This window comes from Myotis yumanensis, unplaced genomic scaffold (assembly GCF_028538775.1).
Source record: "Myotis yumanensis isolate MYYU_CA2020_CCGP unplaced genomic scaffold, mMyoYum1.0.hap1 SCAF_4, whole genome shotgun sequence".
In the NCBI taxonomy this organism is placed as follows: Eukaryota; Metazoa; Chordata; class Mammalia; order Chiroptera; family Vespertilionidae; genus Myotis; species Myotis yumanensis.
The window spans coordinates 84,198,349-84,207,476 of NW_027223755.1; the positions used below are offsets into that span (position 1 = coordinate 84,198,349).

Sequence of the window (9,128 nt, forward strand, 5' to 3'; positions counted from 1 at the left end):
TCTCAGAGGGCGGAGACTGACCGCTCAACCTTCTAATCTGCTCCGAGGACCCCATCGTGTACACTGTCCCTGGCACAAAGCAGGAGCAGTTACATCCCTGCCCCGTTCTAGCTTCCAATCTCAGTGACCCTGGCGCAGTTGTTCCCAGATGTGGTTGCTGTTTTTCAGTGCAGAGGCCTCAACGGCCTACTATAAGCAAGGACTGGAACATATGAGCTCATCTCCAAGATAATCCCTATTAATTATATCCTCTACCCAACAGCTCACCAGAATTAACCCACTCTGTTAAAAAATTATTTTATCAAGATTTGATTATAATATGCACTTTTAAAACACTTCAGCAAATTGTTGGCTTAAAAAAGAGAATTCCAATTTCTTCAGAACGCTATCCATCTGAACTCCATGACTGGCAGTGCCACCCAATGAGAACTGGTGATCAGGGACCCCTACAGGATTCTGGAGAGCCTTTGACCCATCCAAGAGAGATTCAATTATGTTCAGTAGCGTTTTAGTGGTAAGTGCATACTGTATTCCACATCAACAGAATCTGATTATTCATAGGAGGCACCAAGTGACTCTCTCTTGCCCAGAAGCCAATCTTTTTAGTTCCATTTGAATTACAAAGGTTTGCTAAACATCTACCACACATCCCACATCCTGGTATATACTGGAAGGCATATTCCACTTATTCTCAGAGCTCACAATTTCATGGTTAAAGAAAACAAACAAGTGTGCAAACTAATAAACAAAACAGACAATACACACATAACCCCAGCACCCGGCACATGCAGAAGTTGATGGAACCAGTGTTTGCTTGGTGACCTGTAGACAAGTGCTATGCAGGCACAGAGAGGTGAGCAATCAGACTGACAGGAGGAGGTGGTTGAGCTCAGCTCTGGAGGAGTCTCAGGGCCCTGGCAGTCACTAACGCTGAGGAAAGCATGCTAGCCAAAGGAAAGTGATGAGAACTCTTCAGAGAATGGCAATAAGTCTGGTATTTCTGGAATATGTGTGTGGGAATGATGCTGAAAAAGCAAAGCAAATCACAGAGGCCTGGAATGTCATGAGATAACTCTCAGCTAGTCGCTGGGGTGGGTGTAGTTGGCACCGAAGTGCCCCGAAATGCTGCAGGCCCAGGGGATGTGGGCAATATACCAACTGTGTCTCTTATATCAGGTAAATGAGGCTGGGAGTTTGGACGGGGCAGAAGAACAAAGAGGAGGAAGAAGGAGACGCTGGGAGATGTAGATACACAGTCCCGAGGAACATGGTGAACCTCAGCTCCGTTTGTGGAGTTTGTACCCTGACATGAGCATAGGAACGAGAGAGCTGGGAGGCTGTAAATCTTCAGGGATATGTTAGGCACCATGCACAGGATGTGTCACATCAGAGGTGTGAACTCTGCAGTTGGCCCCAGTGCCCTAGTCCAGTTTGCACGTGCTTGCTCTTTCCCTAATCCCCACTGTCCTGCGCCATGCACAGAACTGGTTCTCATGGCTGACTTGCTGATCAACAATGAATTAGGGCCAGACCTGTCTTAGTCGGTTCAAGCTCCTATACCACAATACCACAGACTGGGTGGCTTCGGCAACAGATATCTATTTCTGCAGTTCTAGAGGCTGGGAAGTCCACGATCAAGGTGCCAGCAGACCCAGTGTCTGGTGAGGATACGGTTTCTTATTTGCAGAAAGCCATCTTCTCCTGCATCCTCACAAGGCAGAGAGAGACAGAGCTCTTGTCTCTTTCTCTTCTTAAAAGGCACAATCCCATCCTGGGGCCATACCCTCTTGACCTCCTCTAACCTAATCTTACCTCCCAGAGGTCCTACCTCCAAATACCATCACATTGGGAATGAGGGTTTCAACGTGTGAATCGGGGAAGACACACACATTCAGTCCATAGTAAGACCTCTCCTTGAACTCTAGCCACCTTGGCTGGGGTTTGCCTTCTGTGCCAAACTCTTGCCAGACCCATATTTCTGTGGTGAGGGCCCTGCCCTGAAAGCCTTGGTACTGCCTAGACTCCTGCCAGTTGCATAAATCATTTAGAATCAAAGCCTTGTCACTTACCCAACTTTAAGAAATGTCACTTTCCCAAGATTCCTCCTGCAGCCCACAGCCCAGCATTTGGAGATTTTTTTTTTTAAACTAAAGGCAGCTGGATGGAGTCAGAGTTTACTCCTATCCCCTGGGCTCTGTCATTTGAACAGCAGGCTGTCCTTTCCCCTGTCCCCCTACCCTGTGGGACCAGTCCTTCAGCTGCGTTCATTCATCCCACTCCCTGTCCCTCCATGGTCTCCTCTGTACCCCTCTCCAATTTTGTCTATTCTGCCTAAGAGCCACTTCCTGTGCATTTATCCATTCAGCCAACAGTCACTAGCACCTGTCACGTGATGGGCAGTGCTGAGGACTGAGTTAGAGAACCTTGTTGGTACCCCTCAAAGCAGAAACCCCTGTCACCTGGAAAAGGCAGGTGCACCCTCACAACAGAGCTTTTTAATGGAAGAGTACTTGGTGTTGAGCCAGCATCCCTACCCAGCAAAAAACATAGCACACAAAAGCCTTTCTACCACCCAGGATTGGGAGGAGAAAGGCCAGACCTTGGCATAATGATCCCAGGCTCATTAGTGGTTCCAAGTGATATGAAGTGGCCTGATAGCAGGGCCCGGCTTCCCAGAGCCCAGGATCTGAGGAGGGGTGCCGGCAGGAGGCAGCGTTCCCATGGCAAGGCTCTGGTGAAGCCTTTGCAGCATCCAAGAGCTCTTAGCATGCTCAGCTTGAGCTCTGCCAGGCCTTATCTCAAGAGCCATGTGCTTGGCACAGGTCTGGGGAGGCCTGAATCATCAGGAACCCTTGAGAGCCTTGGCCAGGGCTCTACAGACCTAGAAAACCCTACACGCTCTTTTGATGTGTTTCTTCTCCCCTGAGAAAAGTAGGAGTTAAGAGATTTATGGAGCCTCAGCCTGGCCTCCTTCCCCCACAGCCACTCCCTTGGGCATGCCCGTTGCTTCTGACACAGCCCTCCTCCCCAGCCACAGCCAAGAGGCCAAAGTGCACGCTCACATGGGGAAGGCAGCCAGTTGCCAGGCTCCTGTGCCTGGAGGGAAAGAGGGCATTTCCCCGGAACGTGCAGGCAGACGTTAGCTAGAAATTTACCGTGGTTTCTAAAGCCGCAGCAATAACCAGAGCACCCTGCATGCCTGACAAATGCCTGACAAGCACTCCGGCCAGCCTCCATCCCCCCTCCCCACCCCGTTAAACCAGCAGAGCCCAGCCCCTGTTTCTGGGGCCTTGGGTTGGCTCAGTGTGTTCCTAAGAACTGGACACTCCCCACCCACCCCACCCCACTGCTCCCCCAGCCAGGAATAGTATCAGGCAGCATTTGCCTATTCCCAACCCCTGGAAAGAGCCCAACACAAACCGGTGCAATGTTGATCTGCGTGTGCTCCCCTCCCGTGAAGACGCTGCTGTGGCAATAACGTCAAGGATGCAGAGAAGGCCCCTCCACCAAAGAACCAAGTGGGCCTTCCCCACCTCTAACACCAAGGACGCTGATAATGCCCGGAGCTGCTCGAAGCATGTGAATATTGTAACCCATTTAATCCTCACAACCACCCACGAGGGAGGTTGGATTACCCGGCTCCCTTCACAGATGTGGGAACTGAAACACAGATTGGTTCTGGTCTTGCCCAATGTCACGCAGCCAGGGGAGGGTGGGGCAGGATCCAACCCCAACACACATTCCAGGAGACATTCCACTGCTTCTCCTCTGTTCCCACCCAGCCCTCTGTGCCCTGACCGCAGCAAAGTGATTCCCAGGGCCCTCCTGTTGGGTCCCAGCTGCTATGGGTCAGGCCTTCGGGGGCGTGTGTGGGTGGTGGGGCCTATAAACCCTCACCAAGCTCACAGAGGCCCTGGGATGAGAGGGATTATGCGAAACATAATTTCTTGTTAGATTTTTTCCTTTTTTCCATTTTTTCCTTTCAGCACATTTCTCGTTTCAATCGTTCCTTTTCCTTTCTAGACCCCAGGAGCCAGAAATGCATACACGCAGTCTTTGCATTGATGTAAATAACCGTGGCTTATTGAACCCATCTGCTGGGGCTGTGGTTGAAATCACAGCCCTGCAGTGTTTTCCACCAAGCGACCCTCAGGCACCGGGAAGGTTAGCTGCTGCCCTGCCAGGCAGGTTTGTCCGGCTCCCTTCAAGAAGGACTCTCACTATGGAAATAGGCTGTTTACTTTCTAGGTATCCTCAGAGCTCAAAGTCTAGCTGTTTCTCCTCATGAACTCTCTTTCCTCTTCTCTCCCCTGTCACCTCAGAAAGCTGCCTCCTCCCTCCCAGCCACTCAGACTTCCTGGCCCCATCACTCTGTCCTGGGACCAAAGGTTTGAAGTCAGACAGACAGTGTGTGGAAACTGTGGCCACAGTCCATGGTGCTCCCTACTCCTGCCCCAGCCCCCATGCATCTTTCTTACTCTTCTTCTCCTTGAACTGGGGCTCCCTTTTTTTCTAATAACAATAAAAGTAACAGCTAAATGTATCAGACACTTGTTATGTGCTAGGTACTGCAAGTACAGTCATGCACCACAATGATGTTTCGGTCAATGATGGACTGCATATACCATGGTGGGCCCATAAGATTATAATGGAGTTGAAAATTCCTATTGCTTAGTGACCTTGTAGCCATCGTAACGTTGTAGTGCAACTCATTACTCACATATTTGCGGAGATGCTGGTGTAAACAAACCTACTGCACTGCCAGTTGTATAAAAGCATAGCACCTACAATTATGTCCAGTACACAATTCTTGATAATGACAATAAACCACTATTACTGGTTCAGGTATTTGCTATGTTATACTTTTTGTTATTCTTTTAGAGTGTACTCTTTCTACTTAGTAAAAAAAACAGTTTGCTGTAAAACAGCAAGCAGTGTTACACCAGCAAAAGCCTCGTATGTCTCGTGTTTACTGCCTCTCTTGATTGCATCATTTTCTCTTGTGCTTGATTTAACCTTATGTTTTGTACAGGTTTGTAGCCTAGGAGCCATAGGCTATACCATGTAGCTTAGGTGTGTAGTAGACTATACCATCCAGGTTTCTGTAAGTGCACTTTGTGATGTTCACACAACAACCCATTTCTCAGAATGTTTCCCCGTCACTAAGGGTCACCTGACTGTATTATTTGGCTTTAGTCTCATAGCCACCCCAGGAAACTGACACACAGGCAGAAGTGAAGTAATCTGTCCAAGATCAACAACTAGTAGGAGGTAGAACCAGGACATGAACCTCAGAAATCTGGCTCTAGGGTGGGGATTCTTAGCTACTACAAAAACTCAACTGCCCAAGCCCCACAGGTCTGGAAGCTCTAGAACACCGGTCGTCTGCTACGGATGGTTAGTCTTGTCACCTGGTTGAGTTGCTCTTTGTTTTCTGGTTTTTCTTTTGCTTAGTTGTATTTTGTTTGCTTTGTTTGTGTCTTTCTCTTACTTCCGGTGTCCCCTGAGTGTCACTCCTTAATTGAACCCTTATGATAATCTACAGGTTCATCTTTACTTCTCTCTTCTTTTTCTCTTTTACCCCTCTCTCACATCCAATCAGTAGCCAAGTCCCCTGGATCCTCTCATTTCAGAAATATTTAATGAGCTCCTCTTATGTGCCAAGCACACAGTAGGTAAACAAGGTAAATGGAGTCTCTGTGCATGAACCAGCTCCTTGGTGGTTGGCATGTGCTCCATAGTCTGATACCCACTGGCCTAGGAGATAGCTACTGGACTACTGGGTTCACTTTGTTCCACACACCAGGACCCACAATGCCAATCCCTCCACCAGATTTCCATGTTCAAATCCCACCCATCTTCTAGGCCTATCTCAGTGGTCCTGCCTCAGTAATACCTGCTATTACTCACCACCTTCCCTTCACCCCAACTGAGATCAATCTCTCTCTCCTCTTTAGGAGTTAGAGCTCTCAGTGGATCTCAGTGTTTTTCATTGCATTTGCTACTTTCTATCGTGTAGTATTGTTATGTAGGTGCCAGTCTTATTGCCATTATTAGATTGCAAACAATTTAAAGAGCTATCTCTTCACCAACTGGTCAGATGTTCAGAACACAGCAGCCAAAACAAGCTTTTAAAAACCAAAGTCTCAGTATATCACTCTTCTGATAAAAACCCTCCAGTGGCTCCCCACATCACTGGGAGTAAAACTCAAAGTTCTTTGGTCCCCTTTATCTTTGTGGTCTCCCCTCCTACCACTCTAACTCTCCCTCCCTACATTCTAGACACATGACTTCAAGCATACCAAGCATACTCCTGACTTAGGGACTTTGCACTGGCTCTCAGATCTACCTAAATGCCCTTCCCCCACATAGCAGAGAGGTCTTCCCCAGAGAACCTATCAACTAAGGGATCTCTGAGAGGAACAGGGAACAAGCCCAGACCTCCTCTTCTGAGTTAGGAAATCTCACATGTTCACTTTGCTCTCTTGCTTCAGCAAGCCTTCTCTGGAAGGACATTCTGTCCAGTTCATGCTCTGCACTGGCTGCCTTGTGATCCTGAAGAAGGCCAACCAGCCACACCCTCTCTGGGGACTTCACTTCCTTTCCTATGTGAGGGTTCACTCACATGGGAATTTCCTAGATAAACCTAGGAAGGGATGAGCCCCTTAACCCCATGTGGGGTGTGGGAGGCTGAATAATAGTCTACCAATGAAAGGTCTCTCTGAGAAAGTGATACTTAAAGAGACACCCCAAAAAAAGAGCAAAATAACCATCAGAAGGAATGAGGCCCTGGCTGGTTTGGCTCACTGGATAGAGCGTCGGCCTGGGGACTGAAGGGCCCAGGTTCGATTCTGGTCAAGGGCATGTACCTTGGTTGTGGGCACATCCCCAGTAGGGGGTGTGCAGGAGGCAGTTGATTGATGCTTCTCTCTCATCGATGTTTCTAACTTTCTATCCCTCTCCCTTCCTCTCAGTAAAAAATCAATAAAATATATTTAAAAAAAAGAAGAAGGAATGAGGATGGAGCACTCCAGAATGAGGAAATAAAGGCGCAAAAGCTGGGTGATCTTTGCTGACTGTGGAAAAGTAACTCCTGCTGCTGCACCATGGTGTCCGTCGGGACTCTCACCTTCAATGAAGATGGGCACCCTTTCCTCGTCACCACAGATCAGGACTGCAAGTCTCCTCTTATGGAACTTGTGGCTCTCAAGTCTCATATAATGGCAGCAAAGGCATAGCAAAAAAATGAGAACATCCCTTGGACCAAGTGGTAGGGGATGAGGATGTCCATGTGACTGCAATGATGGTGCCACCATTTTGAGCGTGATAAATGTTGATCATCCATTTGCCGAGCTCCTAGCCGAAGTGTCCAAATCACAGGATGAAGAAATTGGAGATGGAGCCACAGGAGCGGTTGTCCTGGCTGGCGCCTTGTTGGAAGAAGCTGAGCAGTTGCTAGACCTCAGCTTTCACCAGATCAGGATCACAGAAAGCTATGAGCAAATCTACCGCATTGCTATCTTGCACCTGAACAAGAAAAGTGATAGTGTCCTTGTTGACATCAAGAACAATGAGCCCAATTCAGACGGCAAAAACCATGCTGGGCTCCAAAGTGGTTAACAGCTGTCCCCAACAAATGGCTGAGATTGCCTTGAATGCTGTCCTCCGTGTGGTAAATATGCAGAATAGACGCTTTGAGCTCATCAAAGTAGAAGGCAAAGTGGGCAGGAGGTTGGAGAACACTGAATCTATTAAGGGCATGACTGTGGACAAGAATTTCAGTTACTCACTAATGCCAAGACAAGTTGAAGATGCTAAGAATGCAATTCTCACATGTCCATTTGAACCACTGAAGCCGAAGATGAAGCATAAGCTGGATATGACCTCCGTCCAGAAATATGAAAAGGAGAAGTTTAAAGGGATGATTCAGGAAATTAAAGAAACTGGCACTTGCCTAGCTATTTGCCAGTGGAGCTTTGACGATGAGCAAATTATTTACTTCTTTAGAACAACTTGCCTGTAGTTCATGGGGTAGGAGGACCTGAAATTCAGTTTATTGCCATTTTGACAGGAGAGGGATCAGCCCAGGCTTTTCAGAGCCCACAACTGAGAAGCTGGGCTTTGCTGGGCTTGTAAAAGAGATCTCATCTGGGACACCTAAAGGCAAGATGCTGGTTATTGAGCAATGAAAGAACTCTAGAGCTGTAACCATTTTCATCAGAGGAGGAAACAATATGACCATTGAGGAAGCAAAGCTATCCCTTCATGATGCTTTGTGTGTCATCTGGAACCTCATCCATGTTAATGGTGAAGGTGCTGCTGAAATCCCTGTGCTCTGGCAGTTAGCCAAGCAGCAGATAAGTGCCCAACGTTGGAGCAGTAGCCATGCGATCGTTCGAGGATGCCCTAGAGGCCATCCCCATGGCCCTTTCTGAGAAGAGTGGCATGAATCCCATCCAGATGACGACTGAAGTCAGAGCCATACAAGTGAAGGAGATGACCCCTGCTCTTGGGATTGACTGCACAATGCTTCATATCACAATGGATACGAAGCAGCAACATGTACAGAAACCTTGATTGGCAAAAAGCAAAAGATATCTCTTGCTACACAAATGGTTAGAATGATTTTGAAGATTGATAATATCCATAAGTCCAGAGAATATAAAGAATAAAGAAAAAAATTAAGATACAATGTAGTAGTAGGATTGACTACTGTGATTAAATAAATGGGTGTCTTGTGATATAAAACAACAACAAAACACAAAAGATTAAAGAAAGAGAGAACTTGAAAAGTTCAAGGAACAGAGAGAGGCTAACATTATGAATGACCTTGGGGGACATGGGAAAAGTCTGGAGTTTTTTAAGAGCAAGGGTAAGTTCATGAGAATAATAACAAATAACAACAATAGCTAACAATCATAGGCATGGTAACATATATATGTACACCAAGACTTGCAGGTATAGTTTTAAGTACTTTATTTACATCAATTAAACTCTCAAAGCTTTGCATAAGGAGGTACCATTTATTCCCATTTTGCAGCTGAAGAAACTGAGGCACAGGGAAGTTAAATTACTTGTCAAACCCACAAAGCTAGCAGGTGGTGGAAACCAGAATTCAAAGCCAGGCC

The 9,128-nt window shown here is 47.2% G+C and overlaps 1 pseudogene; it reads left to right on the forward strand.

The window, feature by feature from the left end:
- The first annotated feature begins 7,106 nt into the window (after positions 1-7,106).
- On the forward strand, positions 7,107-8,672 carry LOC139008222 (T-complex protein 1 subunit epsilon pseudogene; annotated as a pseudogene).
- The last annotated feature ends 456 nt before the right edge of the window (positions 8,673-9,128 follow it).